The sequence below is a fragment of the Hordeum vulgare genome, chromosome 4H, assembly GCF_904849725.1.
Source record: "Hordeum vulgare subsp. vulgare chromosome 4H, MorexV3_pseudomolecules_assembly, whole genome shotgun sequence".
Taxonomy (NCBI): domain Eukaryota; kingdom Viridiplantae; phylum Streptophyta; class Magnoliopsida; order Poales; family Poaceae; genus Hordeum; species Hordeum vulgare.
The window spans coordinates 105,425,762-105,453,257 of NC_058521.1; positions in this window are offsets into that span (position 1 = coordinate 105,425,762).

Sequence of the window (27,496 nt, forward strand, 5' to 3'; positions counted from 1 at the left end):
CCTCTGAAGTTCGGCATCTGTATCCACCACTCCTTCACTGACGACACCGATCCATAGTGTGATGGATCCAAAGTCAAGTGGTGAATTCCGTCTAGACCCGTCGCGTGTATCGACACTGACAAATGAGATGCACAACGGACTCCTCAACATGCTTACATAGTGGGCACAACCCACAATTCGGCAACGGACTCCTGAACATGCTTACATAGTGGGTACAACCCACAATTCGGCACACAGCGGAGCAATCTATCTGTCATCCGCACACGATCTTGGTTGACAAGCTAGGCAAAGAACTTGCATCTGAGGGAGCCCAAACCGCCAAACCTTAGTGTCCATTGCCATGAAGGTCAGCCTAGCAAACTGTGCCTTGTGTTAGAGTTGCGTCGAATATTTGTACAAGGTAGGTTAGAGTTGGACTTGGATTTCGACTGTGTGTAGATAGGGTAGGAGTTGTGTCCTATTAGAACACCTATACCACTGCTGCTATCGTACGTATCTCATCTGCTCCTGTTGCATGTCGCCGATTGCTTGGTCCTCGGATGATCAACGGTGTGCCTTGGATTAACTCTAACAAATTTTGCGTCAAGGACACAAAATACTCCCCATTGATGTAAATTTCCAAGTTATGGGGTCCTGAATTCTTTTTGAGATGTGAATATGAGCAATCTTCTCCTAGAGGGTGGCGAACACCTAACTGTATTCTTAGGAAACGCCTAGGTGAGTATCAATTTGACGGATCCATGGGTTACCCAGCAGAGCCTTCCTAACCATGCAACCCTTCTTGAGAGAGAGTTCGAGGATCTTGGGGATGATATCTCTTGGTCTAATGCCCTCAAGCAAGTATAATCCTTGTTTCCGTCTCCCACAGTAACCTTGGTGGGCATCGCAAAGATATCATGATCATTATCTTTACATGGAAATCCAACACCAAGCCATGTCTTTGAAGGGTCCGTCCATTCATACCGGAGACATCTGGTATGAACGGAGTGGTGAACTTCTCCAAATGAAGAATACCCATAACACCACAGGATTTGGGCTTACAAACCAGATCCCAATTAACTTTGCACTTGCCTCTTGCCTCTAGTCACCTTATCATATCCCACAATAGGCAAGCTTGTCTCAAATTGTCAATCTTCTTTTTAACCTCAACAGGCATGTCAAGCAGAGTTAGATGATAAATCTCAATGGCGGTCAACACAACCTTGACAAGAACGACCTTGCCATGTGTTTGGCACACCAAGGTGCAAGCTTTCCCGCACTTTTGTCCTCCGGATGCTGGAAATGAATGTGCTTCAATCTTTTAATCGACAACAAAAGTCCGATATATCTCATCAGTGTTAGCAGTTTTATGTTTACCTAACACTCTTGTGTTGCCTTGGTCATCGTTATTCTGATACTGCAGAAAGTTTAGGGTCCTTGTAATGCAAAGGTCTTTTGGAACCTTGAATACAAGACCTCTGTTACACTAACTAAAATTTTTCTTTATAACTTAAGGGATGTGGTCACATAGGCTAAAAACTTTGACACTTGGGAAGAGCCTCCTAGCGCAATACCAACCGCATCCTATTTTCTCTTAAGCCATCTGGGTTCACATCTCTCCCTATCTACTTAACAATAAAAATTAAGTGAGGGAACTTCCCCCTTTAACCTTATCTTTTAAATGTTGGAACTCAAGGGTGACGCTGGTTTTTGTGGCGAGATTACCTTTTCTCAAATACTATGCGATATTGTAAAACTTCTAATAAAACAATATTCATATGGGGAGCCTTTCACTGTGAAAACAACAAAATAGTATCACATCACATGCATTGATTTTAGCTCGCACCAAGATATTTCATTCATTTGAAAAAAAAACTGATACTTTATCAGAGCATCATCAAGTCTACAGTTGAGATACTTACTAAAGTATGAGGGCATCATGTTTTTTCACTCTTCAGCAATATGAGAGTTGCCATGGCCTCGATGATTCGGTCGACTATTTGGCGATGCTTTGTTTCTCGGTGCAACCTCTTGGCGGTTGGTAAGTTTATGCTTGTCCAAGATGAAGTCGAAGTAGTCTAGTCAAGTGTGATGGATGATGTTGATGATGCTCTCGGTTGACGATAATGACCGGTTGTGTCGGGGTTTTGTTAGTGGCTAGGATGTCCGCGGGAGTCCCTTGCGGGGTTGGTAATCTGGGTTTTCATTTGTTCTCCTTCGAATTAATTGGGCAATCCTCTTCTCGTTAATCAATAAAAATAGCGTTTTGTCTCGTACAAAAAATATATATAGAAAAACAAATAGATATAGAAAAATCATCCTCCTGGCACATGTATCGTGCAACTCACATAGCCAAATTTTATTCATTATGGTACTCACTCTCTGCATTGAAAATATTGCAAAATTATTTAGCTAAATACAAATATTATCCTTCTATGCTACCTTAGATGCTCCCTAGTCCCCACTTAAAAAAATACATTGTATATACTACGTTGCATCTTATTCACATGCATCTGCTATGGGTGAGACTTTAGCACCTTGAATGCGCCAGCGTGAATGGCAGCCAGCTCAAAGGATTCAATCCGGCAAGGTAAATGTGCATCAACTGTTCACTGATTTTACTTTAAATATGTACTCCCTTAATTCGGATACACAATCCACTTAGGTAATACTTACGCGCATTGCTTTGATTGACCAGCTTGGTCCTACTACCACATGTCTTGGCAACCTTGAATGCCCTCCCAGTATATTTATTCCCCTAGCTCGTTTGATGTCTCACAAGTGCAACCTTCGCCATTACACTCATAGAAAAGAAGTACATGCACTATAATCAATATCTGAAATGACATATCAGAAGGCAGCAGCTGGAACCTTTTACATCAAAATATATCATTAATAGCATCTTTATTTCATAGGTGTAACTTAATTACTAGCCACAGTTGCCTTCTCTCTCTCCCTCTCTTTCGTTTTTATCAAGAATTTACTCTTGCCAGCTTGATCTGACAATTGGATTTATAACACTAAGGGTTGAATCACAATACTTATGTGAGTTAAGTAACCAAGTAAGTAACAAGAGTGGTGTTTTGTCTCCTAGGTGTATATACACCTGTTATGTAATATGTATAAAAAATACATTTCAAAATGTTAAAAAATATCGAGAAAAAAATCATGCGTGTACATCGGGACATCCTATGTTCGCACACAAAATTTCGGTGAAGAAAGCCATTTTTTGAGGCATGTATAAAAAGCAAAGTTTAAAATAGCGGGCTATAGCGTTTTAGACTCTCCCAGCTACAACTATGCCATTTTAGTGCTGGACAGGAAAAGCAGCTAACAGCCCCGCTAACTACCCATAGCGTTGTAAATATTTAGTGTTTAGCATTTTTTTTTCCGCTGAGTGGGTTCAAAATTTCAGCCCAATTCCAATTCGTGGCACCGCACACTATTTTACCTTAAACCTATCTCCGTACCAGCACACTCCCACCCCGTATCCCTTTTTCTCTCCCAAAAATATTGCTTGCAAACTGACGACAGCGACGGCAACGAAGGCGACGACAACTAAGCAGGGATGGCGACGTCTCGTGGACTCCCCCTCTTTCGGTGACACTCCCTCTGCAGGCGATGCGCCCTGTGCTAGCGAAGCCACGCCTGCTTCTCCAAGCCGACGCCTCTCTCCCGAGTACGCGCGGCCTTGGTGCCTCCTTCTCCGACGGCCCCTTTCCGAGTGATTCCCCCTCTTCAGCCATTTTCTCCAAGCAGCATCGTCCTAGCCTACAGTAGACCCCATCTATAGGAAAGTTTTGTCCTCAGATTTGACCTTAGATTTACAAGTTATGTAGCATGATAGATGGATGTATAATTTGATCCAACCAGTGCTTCATTGTAATGTGATCTCTGTTATATACAAAGTATTTTTTATATATGCGTGCTTGCTTGTTGTCCTTGCGTGCACTCGATAACTAAACTGTCCGTACACCGTACACGTACACTGAATCATTGTAGCATGAACTATGCGTACACCCCATGGACAGGCAAGTACTGTCCTCAGATTTGTCTTGTGCATTCTGTTGACACACGAACCCGTCACCGTATACCTCCAACGCCAAGGGTGATGCACTCCAGCTCACGTCGAAGGAGACCCGACCGACAGCGCGATACGCAAGACAGTCGGTGGGCGCTTTTGAAGACCCGGGACCCTACACGCCCGGGATGGACCCCGTCTGGACGCACGGTGGCTATGGGCTGCCCTAGATCGGTTCGCCCGCCGCTAGAGCCTTGAGGATCGCTGCTCTCCAACACGAAGAACGAGCAAAGAACGAGAGAGAAAGAACAAGGGAGAGATGTAAAAACTAGTGTAAAAAGTAGTAGATTAATTTATTCGATTATGTGTTCTTCAATCGGCCATCAGCTCTAACATATATATGAGGCGGCTGGACTTCTCGTACACGAAAAGGACTAAAAATCCCGTTCAAAACATCCAAAACCCTAACCTAACTCGGACATGAAACTTTACCAATTTTCCGGACCAACTCGGGGCTACCAAGTGATTTTTCTCGGTCCCATGGAGTTAACATGACCAACTTTCTGTAATCTTCTGCATCTCACTCGGAATTTCCGAGTGACTTTTCTCGGAATTACCGAGTCAACTCGGTTAGTCAGAAAACTCGGTGGATCCAAAATGACTCTACAACTTCTGTTACTGGTTTGTTTTGGCTCCTTAGGTTGCATACGACCTCCGATTGAGACGATCTTTATATTAAAATCGATTATTTCGACGAGACAAAGACAATTCATGTAGAATATTTTCTCATTCGAGGTTTTCTTGAGGGCTTAATATTTCGAACAGTACTCTGAATATGAACCATCTATACTTTGAGCACAGTTTCCGCCTTTGAGATGAAATCAGCTGACGATGGCCCAAACTTACAGAATGTTCATGTCAACACGAAGGAACTTTTTCATGTAGAACACTTCCTTATTTGAAGTCACCTTAATTATGTTTTCTTGCTTATGCCAAAATCTGGTGTCAACACATTGCTCCATTATATGTGTGTGTGTGTGCGCGCTTGCTTGTTGTTGTTTCAATAGAGTTCATGATATGTTTAACTCCTGTTTTGCCTATTTATGCCTCTGGTGATTTAGATTGATGCACTGCAATATTGTATGGCTGTTTGTTTATAGTTTGTCATCTTACTTTTGTTATGTGCAAGTGTGCCTCTAGTCCTGCTAGTTGTTAGACTGAAATATGTGTTGGGGAACGTTGCATGAGAAACAAAAAATTTCCTACGCACATACAAGATCTATCTATGGTGATGAGCATCTACGAGAGGAGAGATCGGATCCACATACACATGTAGATTGCTAAGCGGGAAGCGTTAAGAAATGCGGTTGATGTAGTCGAATGTCTTCGTGATCCAAATCGTAAGCCATCCTGTGATCCAATCATGATCTAGTGCCGAACAGACGACACCTCCGCGTTCAGCACACGTACAGGTCTATGACGATCTCCGCCTCCTTGATACAACAAGCAAGGGCGGAGAGCTAGATGAGTTCTCCGGAAGCACTACGGCGTGGTGGCGGTGGTGGTGAACTAATCCGGTAGGGCTTCACCGAGCTCTACCAAACTAATCTGGAGGAGGACGACAATCTAAAGAGGAGAAGGCAGCACGTGGTTGTTTATGTAGTGGCTGCCCTCAAAACCTACACTATATATAGGAGGAAGGGGTAGGTAGGGATAGCCTTGGCCCCTCCTCCAAAGAGGGAGGATTCGGTCGAAGTGGCGAGGAGTCCTCCTCCCACAAGAAAGGTGGACACCCTAGGGAGGACTCCTCCTCCACCAACCTTTGGCGCATGAGCCTCTTGGGGTTGGCTGCCCAAGCCCACCAGGGGCTGGTACACCACCTCCTACGACAATGTGGCCCCCGCGGTGGGTGGGCCCCTCCCAATGGACCTCCGGAACCCTTTCGGCACTCCCCGTACAATACTGAAAAACCCTGAAACTATTCCGAAACACGAATAACACTTTCCTATAAATAAATCTTTACCTTCGGACCATTTCGGAGCTCCTCGTGACGTCCGAGATCTCATCCGGGACTCTGAACAAACTTCGGTCACGAAGAAATATAACTCAATAATACCGAAACGTCACCGAACCTTAAGTGTGCACACACTACGGCTCAACAACTATGCAGACATGACCGAGACACTCTCTGGTCAATAACCAATAGCGGGACTTGGATGCCCATATTGGTTCCTACATTCTCTACAAAGATCTTTATCATTTGAACCTCTATGTCAAGGATTTAGTTAATCCCGTATGTTGTTCCCTTTGTCCAATGGTATATTACTTGCCCGAGATTCGATCGTCGGTATCTGCATACCTAGTTCAATCTAGTTACCAGCAAGTCTCTTTACTCGTTCCGTAATATAAGATCCTATGGCTAACTCTTTAGTCACATTGTTTGCAAGCTTGTTGTGATGTTGTATTACCGAATGGGCCCTGAGATACCTTTATGTCACATGGAGTGACAAATCCCAGTCTTGATCCATGCCAACCCAACAGACACCCTCGGAGATACCTGTAGAGCAGCTTTATAGTCACCTAGTTACGTTGCGACGTTTGATACACATAAGGTATTTCTCCGGTGTTAGTGAGTTGCATGATATCATGGTCACGAGAACAGATACTTGACATGCAGAAAACAATAGCAATAAACTGATACGATCATATGCTACGTTCATAGTTTGGGTCTTGTCTATCACATCATTCTCCTAATGATGTGATCCCATTATCAAATGGCAACTCATGTGTATGCCCAGGAAACCTTGACCATCTTTGATCAACGAGCTAGTCCGTTAGAGGCACACTAGGGACAGTGTGTTGTCTATGTATCCACACATGTATTTTAGTTTCCGATCAATACAATTCTAGCATGGATAATAAACGATTATCATGAATAAGGAAATATAATAATAACCATTTTATGATTGCCTATAGGACATATTTCCAACAATATGTGCAAGTTATCTACTATGCAAGTGTGGCTTTTGTTGTTATATGCTGAAGTGAACCATCCCTTGTGATGTGCAAGTTTGCCTTTTGTTGTTATGTATATGATTGTATTATTATCTTTTGTTTTTCTCATTATTTAGTAAAACAGGTAAATGAGGGCATAGCCTGCTATAACTTTGCTACAACATATTTTAGCTATTGGCCGAGCCGCCGCTACATGACGTAGCCCGCTATTTAAAATGTCTCGTGAATAGCTGTAATCAAGCAACGAAAATTGTCTTTTTTACCCAAGCCACAAAAAATGTCTTTTTTATCGAGACTTGGTGCACACACATATAATATCCGGATTTACACCCGAGACATTTTCTCGAGTTTTTTAACATTTTCGAATGTGTATTTAGTCAATGGGTGGATATACACCTATGAGCCAAAGTAAAAAAAATGAGTTAGGGCCGCGTTATTCGTCACCTTGTGCGAGGATTAGTTATTCTTCATCCCTCTCTATTCTAGAATCAATTTAATGTAATTTCACGTTCCGTAAATTTTGTCTTACTTCATACTTAGAAAAAGAATGTAAGAAAAAACTATAATCGTCATAAAAAATATTTTTGTTACTTAAAATTAACAACGTAAGAAGATAGTGCAAAACATACATAAAATGCATTTTCTCACGCCTTGTGACCTATATTTTTTTGTTACTATGCCAACTTTTACATAGTGAATAAATATAAATATACTTATTTTTATTTTAAACATAGCTTATTTATGAAATAATTGTAATATTACCTCGGGTGAAAGTAACTTATTATGTACCTTGGATGATGAATAGTGATATATATATATATATATGTGTGTGTGTATGTATATATATAGAGAGAGAGAGGCACTATTCTGATCCTAGGATGAGAATAGTTATTCTCATCCCGCGTCACTATATAGGAGCCCGACAGGGCCCGACGGAGAACACCTTGAACAACCTCACCCTACATGGCTCCCCATCCCAATCTCGATACCGATCCCTGCCGCCCCTATCCAGATCCCGATCCCACCTACCCGGCCTCCGGCGAACGACAGGCCGCCCTGATTTCGCTGCCGTACACTGCATCGCTCTCCCCTCCCATACCTTCTCTCGTCGATCAAACCAATCCACCTCCCGTCCGACCGACGATGCGAGGGTGTCCGAGAGCGAGCGCAACCGCACGTCCGCGCTAGAGTTTTTCTGGGTTCCATGGAACACCGGAGTAACCTTGCCCCTTCCTTCCTAGGTTCCTACCTATGGCGCGGGCTACGAAACGATGATGAAAGTCAAACCAAGGTTGGAGAATCCTTCGGATCAACGACGGAGCATTCAGATTCAAATCAAACAAGGCACACATCACCACACATACTAAAAAAATTAACCATTCCTCCTCCTGCATTGATAAAAGTCTTGTTGTACCTGAACTTTTGGCCGCAACCAGGTGAACTTGGTATCTTCAGCCATCCATCATCCATTGTCAAGGGATTCCTCTTCCAACGAGGCGGTGCTTTGTTCTCAAGCTGGGCTATCTGATGCAGGAAAAATACTAGCTGAACTTCTGGCTAATGTATGGTTGAACTTCCTCCTGTGCATTCTTTGCAGATTTGTTTGCCAATGCATGAACGAACAACATTGTTTTTTGTCACGGTAAAAGCACTATGTATCTTTGTTTTTCACCATGCGAAGTTCAATTAGTGACTTGCTATCAGTACTGGCTTAACCAAAATGAAAATCTGCTTGTTTACAATTATAAAAAGAATAATAATTCACAGATATCAAACACCACATGAAGTTCACCTAATACTTGAGCATGAGTTCAGGTCTGTACTAGCACTTTAGCATTAGTACATATGTATCTTTTTTGTGTTACTGAACTTCTCTTACCAGCGCTATGTATTTTTGTTTGGCACCATGAGAAGTTCAGTTAGTAACTTAGTATCAGTACACGCTTGACGAAAAAAGAAAATCTACTTGTTTAAAATTACAAAAATAAAAATAATTGACAGATACCAAACACAAAAGGAAAATCTGCTTGTTTACAATTATAACAAGAATAATAATTCAGATATATCAAATACCACATGAAGTTCACCTAATACTTGAGCATCAGCTCCGGTTAGTGCTAGTACACGAGCATTAGAACATAGGGTTGTAAAAACTGCAAGTGTAAGTTCAACCATGCATAGAACTAGTTATACTCACTTCCGAGAATAGAAGTTCGTAATACGAAGAATGCTCAGTTCAGTTACAAATAAAAAAATGAAGTATTAGATACATGATACTTTTCTGATATAGTTTTATTTCATTTAGACGTGAAAAAGATGTTTGGAAGTTCAGGATATAAAGAATGCCCAGTTCATCTACAAATAAAAAATGAAGTACTAGATACATGATACTTTATATTATTATTTAATTTAGATGTGAAAAAGATGTTTGGAAGTTGAGGCTATAAAGAATGTCGAGTTCAGCTAAACAAATTCAGATACATGCAACTAGTGCTAACGAAATTATAATGCGAATGTAAATATTTACAGGAAGAGAAACAAAGAAAAAGATGTAAAGTTTCAAAGCAACAAGTATACAACCCTCAGCCTGTACGCAGCGTGCCACACCCTCAATGGGTAACACCTGAAATACATGGGCATCAGCATTTTCAATGTGATACACACCCGAGTTGGGTGATGCTGGAAAAGCAACAACGCCAACGTCACCAGTACGTACATCCCCATAACTTGATGACACCAGAAATTCCCGTCGGGTTCTTTGTATCAACAAGAAGACTTCCAAGCACACCGATGGAGGAGGACATTAGCTCAGGTTCTGCATATAACTTTGGAGGTTATCGTGGTGTGGATTCAATACCACAAGGAACACACACACGGAGGAAAGTGCTATGCACACTACCGTCTAGCATCTCTGATAATACTGCTACAGATAATTAGCGTAGGATTGTTTCCTGGAAAAAAGGGCAAAATAACACAGGGATTAGCATGCCTCCACAACCACCGCAAGCCAAAAGAACACACACAAGAGAGAGACCGTCTTCAACACTCTTACCTCCTCGTGATCCACTCCTGCGCTGGGGTATGGTAACTCTGCCGAGGCCCATACCAACGGGGCAGCAACAGACACCGATGGACCTGCGATCATACAAACACGTGAGTACTTTGTATGCATCTGGCCTGATGTTGCAATTTTTTGCAGTAGGATTAAAAATAAATTCTAAGCTGCAATTTAATGTCATCAGTTTTTTTTCCTGCAAACACAGGACCTTCCAGATTATCTAATACCAAAACTCAGGATGACATTCAATAATATAGATAAAGCATGGGAATTTTACAACTGATACGCCAGAGATGCTGGTTTTGGCATCAGGAAGATGGGAGGAAGTGGTAATCACAAGTACTTTGTCTGCGCATGCCATGGGAGACACAAAACTACTGTTTCTGAAGCACACAGATAGTGAAACAAAACCTCACGCAGGACAGGCTGCAAAGCTAGAATGAGGGTGAAAGTGCAAGAAGATAACACATGTATGGTCGTGAACATTCAATACAATCATAATCACCGCCTCATCCAGAGTGTTGACATGCTGGTATTCTTGCACTCACACAAGAATTATGACCCCACTATTTTGTAGTACGTAAAGCTCTTGCAGTACCATGACATCAAACATACCAAGATTATGTCAATCTTATAGGAAAATGAAGATGAAAGATTCTTCGTGAGCATGACAGGACGAGACCTACTAAACGAGTAACTACTGAAAAATGCACATACTAGAACGTAAAAAAAGCATTCAAACTAACCACCTTTCGTTAAAAATAACATATTTGTACATGTTTTGCAGGAAAGCTATGAATGCAAGGAAAGATGACATGGATGATTTGTTGAAACTTGTGTCTTTCTTTAAAGATATGAAGGCAATCAATGATGAGTTCTTCTGTGACATACAAGTAGACAACGATGGTGCAATAGAGAACATTTTCTGGGCCAACGCAAGCTATCGTGGGGCTTATCAAAACTTTGGCGATTTCGTAACATTTGACACAACTTACAAAACAAACAGATTTCATATGACTCTAGGAGTGTTTGTTGCAACCAACCACCATTTCCAATCAACGATATTTGTTGTTTCCCTCATCACAGACGAAGATGCAAAATAATTCAGGTGGATATTCAATACATTCGTCTGATACATGAACAACAAGCACCCGACTTGTATTCTAACAGGTACCAACAAAAACATTGCAAGTTTTATCGTTATTTTAATTCTGGCTGTGTTGCGTGCATTAGTGATAATGCAAAATAGAAAAATAACCAAGCAGTTCAAACCCATATAGTATAGAAGTCCACCCCCTACACTTCAACTAGAAAGAAAAAAATGTATGAGACAGTGTTACAAAGAACTACTCTTTGTTGTGAGGTTCATATACTCTTAGCATAGAAGTTCACAAATGGTGAATGTGAAAAAGCAGAATGCAAGTGAGTCAAAGTTTAGAGAAACTACTGTTGTCTGTTTGTGAAGTTCAAATACTATTAGCACAGACGTTCATCAGCAGTGTTGGAAGCAATAGTTTTTCAAAACAATGCATGATAAATCAATGAAGTTCAATAATGCCGCAGGCTACATTTTATATACATCCAGACCAGTGCGCTCAATGGCGAAAGCTATACCACTAGCATTCCCAAATACAGTCCACAAGCTATGTCGTTGGCACATCCGCAATAAGTTCAAGGAACACCTCGCGTGCATGCACAAAAAGTATCCAACATTAAAAGAGGAGTTCACATCTATCTTGAACTGGCCGCTAATGCCAACAGAATTTGAAGCTGCCTGGGCTGCACTTGTGTAGAAATACAACCTACAAAACGATTAGATGATGATGCAACTTTGGAGTGATAGGAAAATGTGGATATCAGCATATTACAAAAACCTTTTTTTGTGCTAGAATCACTTCCACCCAATGAAGTGAAAGAATGAATCACATCCTCAAGAGAAGGTTTGTCAAAGGGACCCAGAACCTACACAAGTTTGCTAGCCGAGTAAATGCTTGCATTCAAACTCGGCTGCACCTGGAGAACGAGCAAACGATGGCTAGCATGTATGCCAGACATAAAAGCAACCTCTTCTTCACATATATGAGTAGTGAGCACTTGTGTTAGCATATTACTGAGCTGCTCGACTAATATCTTGTTTTTGACATATGCAAAACAATCCAGTTACAAAAAAAATCATGTGTACGAGGAAGATATGGCTATCAAGTACATGAGATACGTATACAACGAGATGAGGGACAGGATGAGAAAGAGCACACTATTCCGTGCAAAGAGAACAACATTATAAAATAAGTACCTTGTGTACTACCACAACAAAGGGAACCATGAGGAAAGAGTATTTTCTTAGTCAAAGCATGAATTCCAGGTTGTAGCTGATCTAGATCAAAAAATATATGAGTTTGAATGCAAGCTTTGGACCCCACACACGTGAGTGCTGGCTGAAATAAAATAATAACCAACTAAACTACAACTATGCTATCACTATGATATGGTAACTAATCTCTACCTCACAAAAACAGGTTGTTTTTCCTTCACATGATGAACATTCTAGACTACCTGAGGGATGATGAGTTTTCGAACAAATATATCCTTAAACGGTACACCAAGACTACTAAATCGCAGCCAACGTTTGACACAAGGGACAACACAATAGCGTCCGATGGCAGCTCTAAAATCTCCAAGCAAGACACCTTGTTGCAGCTAAATTTGACGGTTAACAAGAAAGCAATGAGATGTAACCAACAGTATGACAGAGCATTCTATGTTCTAAAAAGGCTCATAGAAGAACTCGAAGCCATACATTCAGCAAATCAAACATATTTTGATGAAAGAAGGGCTAAAGAAGATGCAGAAATAGCTGACGATCTTGCTTATTATGAGGCTAAAATGCTCCAAACAGCTGCTCAAGCCAAACAATGTCAGGATGATGCATGTCATCCAATGCAACAAAATGAAAAACAACAACAGCAGCAGGTGGTGATGAAACCACCGTTGTACTCTGAGACAAAGGGTAGGAAGAAACATTCTATAGCAAAGAAAAGTGAACACAGATACCAGATAAAGGCGCCACCAGAAGATGGAAGAGATGTCCAACTGGATGAGAATGGAGTGCTACTTGGACAAAGGAAATGCAGTATATGCAACCTGGTTGCAGGACACCAAAAACTAACTTGTCCAACACTCCTAGAATGAAAAGATGCCATGGAAGTGAAGCAACCGAAAGCTCAAAAACATAGCAAGGGGCCACACCCAGAGAAAGCAAGCAGTAGGCTTTATAGCGTGTGCAAGAAGTATGTTACACAATTCAAGAACATGCCCTAAATGTGATAAAGAAGCTCAAAAGAGGAGTCAAAAGGCAGAACAAAAAGGGAAAAAACATACAACTCGCAGAAACAAAGTGGTGGGAGATGAAGATGAGCAAGACTTTGAAAAACAAGGTGACTACGACGAAGAGGAAAGTGAAGACCTCATTGAAGAAGAAAGTGAAGACCTAAGCATAGAAGAAGCAGGAGAAGAAGAGGAAGGAGAAGAAGCAGAAGAAGAAGAACACTAGGAGCAAGAGGTGTTATATTGCAAAATAAGGGTGATCAGGAAGCAAGAGGAAAAGGAAGAGATACACGACAAAAATAAACCGCAAGAAGCAAATCCTAGGAGGAGCGCAAGGCTGATGAACAATTAAAACAACACGAGGAAAAAAATAAAATGTTATACTCAGTAGTACATTTTGTATTTTGTGTTATTGCACTGCTGAACAGAAACATTTTGCATGCAGAAGTTCAGATACTGACATTTCTGGAGCACCTGTGAGCACTAGTTATGTTTATTCACTACAGGAAAATAGTATTTATGCAGAAGTTCAATTAATAATAGTTCACAAGTTCAAAGAGTTCTTGCTGTACAAATTCTGGAGTAACATTACATGTACAAAAAAATATGCTTGAAGAAAACGACATGAACTACCGAAATGACATGCGTGCATTCGTGAGATTCTATTTTGAATCCTAGTATTTGGACTACTGGTGAAGTTCAACTGTAACAACATTCAAAAGAATATTAAACCTTAAGAAATTAGTGCAATGGGAATTTCCTACGTGAAGTTCTACATGAATGCTATATGCAGTTCATGAATTACAGAAAAAGGACATACAAAATTTATACAAAAAGGCAGAAGTTTAAAACATCAGACTCTTAAATTTTTTGCAGAAGTGCAACAAAATAACACTGGAGAAATCCTGGTATACTAAGGAGGTGCTACATTGCATAAAAAAGAGTACGCAAGAAAAAACTGGAAAAAACTATGAAGTTCATATATTCATACTAGAGAAGTACTCGTATACGAGGAGGTGCTTCAATCAATGAAAAAAGAGTAAGCTGTAAAAATAGAAAAAATCATTGAAGTTAAAATAAATGTTACTGTAAACGTTCTAGTACAAAAGTGTACATGTACAGAATAAATATGGTTGACTCAAATATGAATTTACCACTAATCTAAGTTTGGGAAATATTAGAATAAATTATTATTTTAAGGAATCATTTAAAAAAGTGGTTTCAAATGGAAATAGAAACAAACACATGATAAGTTCAACTTGTAGTCCAATGGTAGTCCAAGTTGGTCTATGTGCCATGACTACCACCTATACAACCTACAGCTCGGACACGTAAATTCAGAATAGCACTACCCTTTGATGTAATAGATAGCAGCAATTAAATTAGGATATGGAAAAACCCACTCACGGTGTAGGAACCGAGGAGTCCACCACTACCACTCTCGCTGGGCGGTTTCGACGTATAGAAACTGCAACGCCCACTACACTGCTCGGATGAACCCCCCCCCCCTCCACTACGAATCAACCAGAGAGAAAAAACCTTTGTCCCTTCATCTCCACCACTCTCCATCGCCATTTCTCTCCAACTTCCCCATAAAAACCCCGCACGACCACTGTCACGAACACTCCCACGCCTTCCTCTCTGCCTCAGCCTTGCCATCCCCCCTGCTCCATCTTCCTAGAAAAACCACGAGAAGCAATGGTAGCAATGCCGTCCCACAAGCGTCCCCATGAAGAGTCATCGGAGCAAGCCACCAAGCTTGAAGACGATGGCGTCCACACCGAGAAGCATGACTTCACAAAAGTATTGAATGAGGATCAAGCCCACGGGAAGGAGCCCATGTACGTCGTCTACACCAGCAATCCCGAAGAAGCCGATGAGATAATCAAGAAGATGATGATGAAGATCGGCGGCATGATCGACAAGATCATCGACGTTGATGTTGACTACACCAGAGAAGACGAGCCGAACCAGAGGGTAGCAGTTCTGCAGCTTTGCCTGGAGGAAATGGTGCTCGTCTTCCACATCACCGCGACGACAAAAATGTGAGCAAAACTACTCATTCAACCTATTCTCGTGCAAATTTGTGCATTGGTATTGCTGCCTGAAGTTTGACTAAAATAGTTTGTGAACTAGATGTTTTAACTAAAGTTCAAATATAGCGCAAAGGGGAATTTGCAACATGAAGTACCACTTGAATACTACATGCATTCATGTATTACAAAAAAACATATAACAAGTATAAAAAGGCAGAAAGTTCAAACATCAAATTCTAGTATTGTAGAAGTTAAAAAAATATATAAAGGAGAAGTTCTGCTATACCAATAGATGATATATTACAATAAAAAGGAGTAAGTAGGAGAAACTTAAGGAAACAATAATGAAGTTCGACATTTCCTACTGAGAAGTCCTGGTGGCAATATTGCAAAAAATGAGTTAGCAGGAAGTTTAATTAAACTAGTTTAATTAATCAGTAGTACTATTGCGTGAACTTCAATGAAACTAGTTCCTAACTAGGTGTATGTCCTAGTGTTGTTTATAGACTACAACATATTTTTCTCAAAGATGTTCTGAACATGTTACACAAGGGTAATCTGGAAAAACCATATATACAAAAACGAATGAAGTTCAAAGATTGCTACTAAAGAAGTTATGTTATACGAGTAGGTGCGAAATTGCATAAAAACTGAAAGCAGGAAGACATATGTTCATCAATATTGCGTCCTGAAGTTTAATTAAACTAGTGATGCACTACTGTTGCTACAAACTTGCAGGCCCGACTGGCTCGACGGATTCCTGAAGGAGAAGCTGTACACCTTTGTTGGCTTTGACATCGCCAGGGACAAATATAATGATGAAGAACTCAGGTTGGAGATCAACCCTAAGTAGTTCATCGACATGCAGAAGAAACGGAGGCATCCATACACCAACAAGCCGTACGACTCCCTGGCAGACGTTGCAAGCAAGGTCGTCCACCCGTTCTATAAGGACATGAAAAAGAAGATCAACCACAAAGAAGACCACAAACCGTGGGGGGTAGCACCACTGTCAGGCTATCTCAACTAGTATGCAGCGATAGATGCATACACCACCTACAAGGCGTGGAAGACAATCGACATCGTCATCAAGGGTCTGTGCAGGCTGAACTATGATGAGCAGTTTGGAACACCCTACGACTACTACGGATGAAGGAACAACAAAGTATGGCTTTGAAAAAAATGCTTGTGCCTTCCTTTGTTCAGTATGGTAGTTTGCTTTGATTAGGTAGAACAACTTTTCTTATGCAATGTGTGTCAGCGTTGAACATCACTTTGCTTATATAATTTTCATATTTTGGCTTTGTGGTTCAAACAAATTTGATGGCTTGCTTTTCTCTTTATACATCATGTAAACATTTAGGTAGTTTCTGAATGAAACAATGTGGTTGCGCTTCAGCAAAAAGTTATAGGAAGAGGGAAAATTTCCTAGGTGAAGCTTTAGTTGAATACTATATGAAGCGTGTCTGTTACAAAGCAGGACATGTAAAAAATGATGTAAGAAAGGGTACAACTTGAATGAGTTGAATAACAGTGAAAAGAAACAACACTGCAATTACACAACACGTATTGCCCATTGTAAAAAAACTGCAGTCGAACCAGAGAACATGCAGAAGTTCTATTCATACTGGCGAATATTCTGGTATACGAGGACCTGCTAAAATTGCATAAACAATATGGTTTAGGAAGCATAAAAAATGATGAAGTTCAAATACTAGTACTTGACAGGTTTTGATACAAGTATCAATATAGAAAAAATAAATAAGGTTGCAACAAGAAGGTACTGCCGCGTAAAACCTAGATAGGCAACATAATGACTTGCATGCAGTTCAAGAAGTTCTACATGAACTCCTGAAGGAGTTCAACTATAACAACGATAAAAATTAACTAAAAAATGAAACCATAAAAGGAGTACTAGATAAAATTGTTTATGTGAAATTCGGCATAAATAATATATAAGGTTCAAGTACTATAACAGTGATACATTTCCAACGGGTTCAACAACAACAAAAAACATAGCAAAACACAAGAATGCTCACTCCGATAAAAACATCAGCCCAACAAAATGACAGCCAGAAGTTCAAATTGCATGCATGGGGCAAAGAAAAACACGCCTCACTTTGTGAAAAAACGGTATTGAACACATAGAGTAACAAACAAAAGTAACATACCAAACCATTTTTTATTCCAATTACAATGATACCCAGTCACAAATAATGTAGTGCAGTTACATTAGTACAGAAAAATACTAAACCAAATCTTCAATTTCTCACAATAAACAAAGTCGCTCCACCCATTTTGCAACCAAATCTATATGCTAAGACAAATCTAAACGAAACAAGATCTATACGAAGCCAATGTTCCTAAAATGAAGAGATCATTGTTCCAACTCTCGGATCTCAGCTGGAAGCTCTTCACGCATAATTTCATTCTTTGGGGTGAAGACTAGGGTGTACATGAATTCGGCCTCCCAATCATCTACACCAGGACACTACAAACAACAGAAAAATAAAAGAATGAAAAGAGGAGTAAGCATAAAAAAACTAAAACAACAGAAGGACAATGTGCGCGATAACAAAAACAAAATAAAAAACAATAAAAGTAAAGAGTACATAACAACAAGTACAAAACATACGTCCAAATCACCGAAATCTTCGGTAAGGCCATCTCCATCATATGTAAAGCAGAACTTCACGCGGAAGAAACCACACTCATTGGCACCTTGCTTTGCAACTTTGACATAAGTAGGCCTCTTTGCAATAGACAACGAGTTTGGTTGTTTGCTCGTTTTGTACTCAGTCTTGCCGTACACCTCCTCCAGAAAGCCAACAAATCTCTTGAACTACAAGACATGATGCGAACACTAAAAATAAGAAACATATTGAACGAAACAGCTAAGTTCAATTACATAAATTGAGACTCGCACATAAGAAAACTAAAAAAAGATATTAGAAGTTCAATTATCAAATGATACTCAGTTAAATAGAGAGTTATGGAGGTACATGAAAAAATGTGATAGAGGTTCGGTTATCAGAACTAACGATAGGTGTGTAGTCCGCGTGGAAGCGGGTTCGTGACATGCCCTTCTTAGAGTAAGGAAGTGAGTCGGGGATGTCAACGCTCCCGCGATATCTATTCAGCACATACACACTGTAGTGCCCCAATTTGTCGATGTGCTTGAAAATGGCAAAAAACATAGAAAAACATTATATAACACTGGTGAGCAAAGACAAATATAAACCATGATATAAACTAAACAACACACATGAACAACCCATACCAACAAAAATGTCCTTTTTGGGATATTCAAAAAATTATATACATAATAAAAATAAACAAATAGTTATAAAAACCTAACCAGCTTTGCTTTAAGAAGGTCTTCTCCCTTACGAGCAAACAACCTCATCCATAGCTCCGCCAATTTTTTCGCATTGAATTTTGGCATTGGTGGAGATAACACATCATAATCCACGCAATACTGCATTACAAAACACAACATCAACAAAAATTAAGAACATTAAAATCTGACAAATAAAAATAGATCACAATTTCACTTAACAAGAAACTAGAGCAAACATAGGGACATAGGGTTACAAAAAACATATATGAAGTAAGGACTCAGAAAAACCCTGTCAGCACAAGAGAATATCTCCAAAGTTTCTAGAATATCATTCCACTGGTTTATTAGTAAGTCCATCGTGTCTCCTTCTATCTGTTGCCCTTCACCAAAAAGGCTGCGAAGGACACGTCACCGGGGAGAGTAAACATGCAGTATGATGTCCTGCATAAGTAAAAGTATGGGAGAGCATTAGAAGTGAAACTAAATATAAAAATGACTAAAAAGGGAGAGAAGTTCAGGCATTATAACAATTGAAGTTCACACAAGAGCATATCACCGAGCAAAAAAAGTAGAGGAAAAACTCACTCCATGTGCTTCTTGAGACCATCTTCACTTAGCACAAAACCTTTCAACTTTCGGGCCTCATGTAGATATAGGAACCTGTATTTCTTCAGGGGGCAGACAAGAGAACGCCACTTCAAAGGTAGTCTTGCCGTTGTCTTTGAGGAGGTTATTTTTCCACACTCAAGTGTCGGTTTCCTCCTGGCAATGATGCCATTCTTGCCACCTCTCCCAGCAACAGTAGCCCCAACAGACTTTCCACACTTCCTCATCCTAGCAATCTTCTCAATATCAGAATCAGATGAAATCTCTTCGGCTTGGACTAAAAGACCTTCCGAGTGCAAGGGGTCTTTGGATCGGAACTCCCTGAGGCTTTAGGAACTCCAATAGAAGCAACCTGCTTGTCAATCTTGGAATGAACCAGAGTTCGAGGAGGACTGTGTTTTTTGACAGCAGGGTACTTGGAATTGTGCTCTTCGGTTCCTGCCTAGGCGGGTAATTCTGTGTCCCAAGAAATGCGTAATGGAAGTCCGTGAAATACAAATTCTCCACTATGGAAAAAAGACCATAAAACCAATTGATGTTCAGTCACAACACAAGCTTGTGTCCAAAAAATAAAAATATAAATGACAATATTTCCCTTCAAGTTCATCTAAAAAATAAAGAAGTTCAGATACGCCACAAAGCTAAGGTCAAAACAAAAAACTTATGACATGGAAATCATCCAGGTTATGCGACCAAAAACAAAAAGGTATCACCCCCCTTTGTGTTCGTGTAAGTTAATGTACAATTAAAAGCAGCAGCTCAAAAAAGAGAAATGGATACGAAACATTTATGTAGTAGAAAAAACTACCAAAACTGCAACAACAAAGACTTAGATGTATGGAAGCCAAACGGCTCCATGAAATCTGTTTCAAACAGGTTAGAAGTAGCAATTTCATACAACCATGTCTTCCTTATATCAAAGATATCTTTATGTGTATAGTTTGCAAGATCACCGTGGTGAAATGAGATAACATTCGTGAGCATTAAGAAGCCACAGTCGACGCTGCAACCAACAAAACGAAACAATGTAAAAAAGGAAAACATATACAAAACAATAACAAAATGCTACAACAAAAAATACTCAGGCATGTAAGAAAAAATAAATAAAAATAGAGATAAGGTGGAAATCATACTTGTTATGCTCTTGCGGGACATCAATCCAATCCAAGGGGAAGTGGTCAATAGACAATGGATTGAGTGGTGTTTCCCTGTCATTACTAGCATCGCTCCAAAGCTTCTTGATGTTATTAGTCATCTTCTGAAACAGACACACTGCTGATTCATCGGTTGGTCCGTAATGGTAGTCAAGAAGCTGGAACCATTCGTTTTTCAATTCAAGAAATACTGACACCCAATGCCCCACACCGCCCATGTTAACTGGAGTTCGGGTGGGTTGAAAGTAGGGAAAATAACCTACAGGAAGTTAAACACACACGTACACTCAATAAAACTGATACTAAGATAAAAGAAAAAAAAGGAAAATAGGAAAGAAACAACAAAATGTATTTCTTATAGATTCATGAGCATCCATGCTTTCAGGACGGGTCGCATTAAAGAACTTGCGCACACGCCTATCAAATTGCCCACTCAAAATCTTCGCCTAAAAATAAAGAGATAACTATGACAAAGGAGATACATATACATATTTTGAGACTAACAAGTACAAAAAAGAGAAAATCAAAAGGAGGAACAAGAAAAAATGTACGGTTCACTTACACAAACCCAGTACGACATGATAAGCTTGTCTGATCCATTGTATTTGCGACGTAGACAAAAAAGAGGAATCTCAGCGACATTAGATCGAAGCATTCCACGAGGACCAAAAGACGATGCAATATCTTCAACAGTAGCTTCACACTTGATAGGTCCCAAACGTATCTATAATTTCTGCTTGTTCCATGATCTTTTGGGTGACATTGTTATATGTTTTGCTACACTTTTCTATCATTTTACACATATTTGGACTAACCTACTAATTCAGTGCACCCAGTGCCAGTTTCTGTCTACTGATGTCTTTTTTGTAGGGGCATTTACCCAATTTTCGGAAGCCCGAAAAAATCCAGAAAAAATATATAAAAAATCAGCAAAACAGAAGCTTATGGATCACCGAAGAAGGGCCAGAGGTCAGCCAGGGGACTCCCAGGTGGCCTGCTGGCGCGGCCAAGGGCCCCTAGGCCGTGCCAAGAGGTCATCTGGGTGGGTCCCACCTCCTCCGGTGCCCTCCTTTGGCCTATATTTAGAGTCCCGAGAGGAAACCGTCGCAGACTTTTGGAATCGTGAATTTCTCCATCGTTCCGCCGCCATAGCGCTTCCGAGATCGGGAGCATCAGGAGACCTCTTCCCAGCACCCTGCCAGAGGGAGGATTGACCTCCGGGAGCTTCTCCACAGCCATGGACGCTTCCTGGACGTGCCGTGAGTTGTCCTCCTTGGACCATGAGTCCATGACCAGTAGATATGTGATGTATTCTCTCCAATCTTGTGCTTCAATGGTTAGTCCTTGTGAGCTGCCCTACATGATCAAGGCATCTATGTAATTCTCTTCCTATTGCTTTGCTCGGTTTGTTAGGATCCGATGGATTATGAGATTATGTTCAGATTGTTATGAGTTATATATGTGATTATCCTTTTATATTATGTTCCTTAGTGATTCATGCATGTTCTCCGTTGCTTTTTATTGCTTTGGCCGAATAGTAGATTGTAACTCCAAGAAGGAGCGTTATGCATGATTGTGGGTTCATGCCCCTCGATGTCTAGCTTGAGTGACAGAAACATGAGACTAGGGGATGTTCTTGTTGCCACCAGGGAGAAAACAATGGTGCTTGTGACCACGGTTGCAAGGATTGTTTACCTTACGCATAGTTCGTTAATGCAGTTGTCCGTTGCTTTGAGTTTACACTTTGGGTGGGGCTCGCAACTTCATACTGGAAAGATGTTTTGTATAGATATCTCAAGGTGGATGATTAGTAAGTAGATGCTGATGAATAAACGATCTATTTGTCTTGGCGTACTGCCCATTACTATTGAACCTCTAACTATCAAGTTGCATAATTAGCATTGTGGTGCGATCATAAATTTGTCAATTCCCCAACTATGATTTGTTTACCCAAGCATAGTTGTTTATCATGTTTTGTGAGAGAGACATCACTTGTGAACATCATGTGACTCCGATCCATATGACCATCATTCTTTACACCTCCATCTTTTACCACTTCCATTTACTTTTCCGTTGCTATCACTATTACTTTCCCGCTTGTGTTTTGATCCTTTGCAAACTTCAAGGCCGGAGAGATTGGCAACCTCTCTGTACTCGTTTGGAGGTAACTTATTTGTTGTGTGTGCAGGTCCACGTCTTCTGCTAGCGCCAGGGTGGAAGAACCCTACTTGTTGAGCCTAGGAGTCCTCCTGGTTCGATAAACCTTACAGTCTCCGTGTAAGGGAAATCTGTTGCTGACTACATCTCCACCTTCTACTTCGGGTAACCAACGAGGGGCGAGAAGTATATCCATCAACTCGTCATCAAGCATATTTCTGGCACCGTTGCCGGCGACTCCAGTCTTCAAGATAGGGGAGTTGCACGCTATCCTTTACCTTTGCTTTTTAGTCTTGTTAGTTTGCTTTTTACTTTTTGCTTTAGAGTAATATACCAAAAACCACAAAAAAAATAGTTGCTTCATTCTTGCTTGTTGCTTCTGCTACGGGTTCCACTGAGAACACTAAGTTGTGTGACTTCACTAGTTAGGCTTATGGAAAAGTGCACTCATAGTTCGTTTCTTGGGGAAGGCCGCTTTACCACACCCGTGGTAGAGAACTATCCTCTACCTACTCAATGTATCCCATTCAAAATACCACTTGGGATAATTGAAATAATTAGGAATGATTGTTATGCAGGATATATATAGAACAGTCAATCCTAGTATTCATTTGTTGAAACTTACAGAACTTTCTGAGTTGTTTAACATTTCAGGTTTGATAAGATATGAACTCATGAGGAAATTATTTGCCTTGTTACTAGAAGGAAAAGCATTGGAATGGTATAGGCTACTAGATGATCCTCACCTACGGGATTGGGAAGAGATTCAGTCTCTCTTTTACTCCAAGTTTTATCCTCTTCGTGAAATCCATGTGGATAATGGTAACAATACTTTATGTGATACTTATATTATTGAGTTTATTCATGGTCCAACTGAAAATTATTATGAGAAGGGAACATATGCTTATAGATATTTCAATAATATCAAGTTCCCTCGCTTTATGTTGAAGGTTTTGATATTTCAATAATATCAAGTTTCCTCGCTGCACTTGTTTTGCCTTCCTATGCTTATTGCTTTGTGCTTCAATGAATTATTCTATTGTAATATTCCTATTCATAGGAAGCATGTTAGACTTAAATGTGTTTGGTATATGCTTCTTGATGCTTTGTTTTGTTCTACAACTCTTATTCCTACGAGAGCATCATTAAAATATTAAGCCTATCTTTATGGCTATAAAGAAAGAGCTCTAGGGAGACAACCCTTTTTATCTTTACTTTGAGTTTTTTACTTTCAGTCTTTAGTGGTCTTGATGCTTGTTACTACTGTATCAACATCATTGTATCTTTATTTTTAAGCTTTGTGCCAAGTTATAGCCTCCGATTGCAAGAAAGTTCAAAAATTGTGACATGCTGTCAAGAAACAAATTCTGTCTGTTTGATGGAAAAACTCGCCAAAAACCATCAGATCATCTTTTTGATATGAATTGTTTTGAAAACATTCTCTATATAATTGACTTTCTGGCGTTTGTTCAGAGTTTTTTTATTTGAGTTGCAGAAGTGCCCCGAATAAATTATTTACTACATGTTGTTTTGTTTTTCACAGATTCTACCATGTTTTGCGTTTCCATTGCTTTGCAAATCCTAAGCTTACATTTTATTTGCAAAAATCTTTTGGCAATCATGAGAAACAGTAGCTTTTCATGAAAATCTTTATTTCGAGTAGGTAATGAATTATTTTATTAAGGGTACTAACCACTCTAATCAGCTTATGACGAGTTTCGTATGAAGGGAGTTTTCAAGTATGCGATGGAAGATGATTAAAGAAGATACAGGAGTATCAAGGGCTCAAGCTTGGGGATTCCCCCATGCACCCCAAGAAATATTCAAGGAGACTCAAGCGTCTAAGCTTGGGGGTACCCCCGTGCATCCCCTTCTCTATCAACAATCATCAGTTCGTCCATCTCCATGCTATATTTTTATCACTTCATATGTTATGTGCTATGCTTGGAGCGTCCCGCTCTTTACTTTTTAGTTTGTTTTAGTTTTTCTTGTTGTTCATAACAAGTCGGAACCTAGCCTACCTTGTTTGGGAGAGATACACGCTCCATTCCACTCTAGAACACAACATAGGTTTTCATGCTTATCTTTTTGTGTGTTCTTCATCTTTTCGTAGCTACTCTCATGCTTAGCTCTTGGTTTTCATGCTTATATTTTTAAGAGCTTTTATTTAGGTTGCTTTTGGACTCTCTTGAGTTTCATGCTTATCTTGTTTAGAGAGTTGGCTCGTTGCACTGAGTTGTGTGTCTTGCATGAGTAGGTAATTAAGATTGCTATTTAAGTATAGTAGTAACCTGTAATAGTTTTGAGGTATTGATTTGAGTAATGTTTGGACTATTGGTGCCAAGAGCTTGAGCCTATTAGTGATAGGTGTCGTATTTTGGGAAATATGTGTGTTTTTCAAAAACTACAAATTAGTTGAGAACTCTAGCTACTAAATTGATCGCTAACCTCTGGATGGGTTGGAATATATAGAGTACCCTCACGTTACCATGAGTCCAGGATGCACAAGGATAACCAAACCCCCAAACACTCCTCCTCGGGGTACTTGTCTCTTTGTGAATTTCCTAACTAGATAGAGAGTTACCGATAATAAGTGTATGAGTTCTTCGTACTAATGTGAGTATTCGATTGTTGGCACTTCGACCATCCATATTTTGCTAGCCTGTTCGGTACCGTGCATTGCCCTTTCTCACATTGACAGTTGGTGAAAACTCCGTCGGTGCATCCAAACCCATGACATGATACGCTCTGTCATACATAAGGCTCATTATATCTTTCCTCAAAACAGCCACCATACCTACCTATTAAGGCATTTCCATAGCCTTTCCGAGATACATTGCCATGCAACATCCACCATCTCATGACTTGATCTTCATGCCATACATGCTTTTGCTTGATCGTAGAGCCGCATGATAGTTGGGCCTTTGCCCAAATTATTTCTACATGACGTGCTAGTATCATTGCATATCCTGCTACACTAGCAGATGCATTCATTTTCATACATCATGATAGTTTTCACTTGTATTTATGTTGAGTACTTCTTATAAAGTGTGATGAATTTTATTTTTATTCATGTAAAACATAGATTGTTTCCCTTAAGTGAGGAAAAGATTCCAAAGTGGACAAAACAAAAGATCCCAAAGAGGACAAATGAGAGATAAAAGAAAGAGCCAAAGAGGCCACAAAATAAAATAAAAAATAAAAAGAAAAAAAGAGAAGGGGGCAACACTACTATTCGTTTTGAAAGATCCACACTCGTACTCCATTACTCTATTGGTACTACATACAGATTATCGTTCATGCATAACTATGTGGGGACCCTTACATTATAGAACTTGGTTTGCATATTCCAATGATGAGCCTCCTCAAATGAGCTCTAGGTCTTCATGACAAAACAAGTTGGATGCATCCTCACTAGTTCCATTGGAGAGCTTACCTTAGCTCATATGTGCATCCGTTACATGGTAATCCCTACTCCTCACATCATATCGATCATTTGGCTTTCTCTCGCCTATGATTGTCCTCATTGATGTCAGCCTTTCACACCTTTTTGTCTTCCTTCCCCATCATTATTCTATTTGCCATCCTAAGTCCCAACATATCTTGCTTACGCTCATCCATTGCATGAGTGCTCAAAGTCGAAAGGGAGAAGATTATTTTGACTTGTGCCTGACTAGTGGTCTAGGGATGAGTCAAAATAAGATTTCGAAGGAGACAAAGTGTGAGGTTTAGTAGATTGAGTTCTCAATTAGAAAAATATTTTATGATCTGAACCCATCTCGCACTTCTTGCACGCAAACACCATTTGGAGACATTCGAGCCAAGACAGCGAGAGCTCTTGCACCTTTACGTACTTACTTTGCTAAATTCAATACTAGATAGACTCTTTCTTGTTATTGTCTTGACTTCAATTGCATATCTCACTTGCTTTACTTTGAAGTTCTTATATGTGTGTTAGCATTTCACCACAGAAATTATTGTGTTATCATTTATCTACTCGAGGACGAGCAGAAATCAAGCTTGGGGATGTTGATACGTCCAAAACATATCTATAATTTCTGCTTGTTCCATGATCTTTTGTGTGACATTGTTATATGTTTTGCTACACTTTTATATTATTTTACACATATTTGGACTAACCTACTAACTCAGTGCACCCAGTGCCAGTTTCTGTCTGCTCAGGTCTATTTTTGCAGGGGCTTTTACCCAATTTTCCGAACCCCGAATAAATCCAGAAAAAAAACATATAAAAAATCACCGAAACAGAAGCTTTCAGATCACCAAAGAAGGGCCAGAGGGGGTCCAGGGGCCTCCCAGGTGGCCTGCAGGCGTGTCTAGGCCCTAGGCCGCGCTAGGAGGTCACTTGGGTGGGTCCCACCTCCTCCGGTGCCCTCCTTTGGCCTATATTTAGAGTCCCGAGAGGAAACCCTCGCAGACTTTCTGGAATCGCGAATTTCTCCATCATTCCGCCGCCGCAGTGCTTCCGAGATCGGGAGCGTCAGGAGACCTCTTCCCGGCACCCTGCCGGAGGGAGGATTGACCTCCGGGAGCTTCTCCACCGCCATGGACGCTTCCCAGACGTGCCGTGAGTGGTCCTCCTTATACCTCCGGGAGGGTCCACCCCCTGGCGTCCTCCTTTGGCCTATATGTACCCCTAGGACAGAAATAATCGAGGATAGATTCAGAATCGTGAATTTCTCCAACGTTGCGCCGCTGCAGCGCTTCCGAGATCGGGAGCACCAGAAGACCTCTTCTCGGCACCCCGCCCGAGGGAGGATTGACCTCCGGGAGCTTCTCCACCACCAT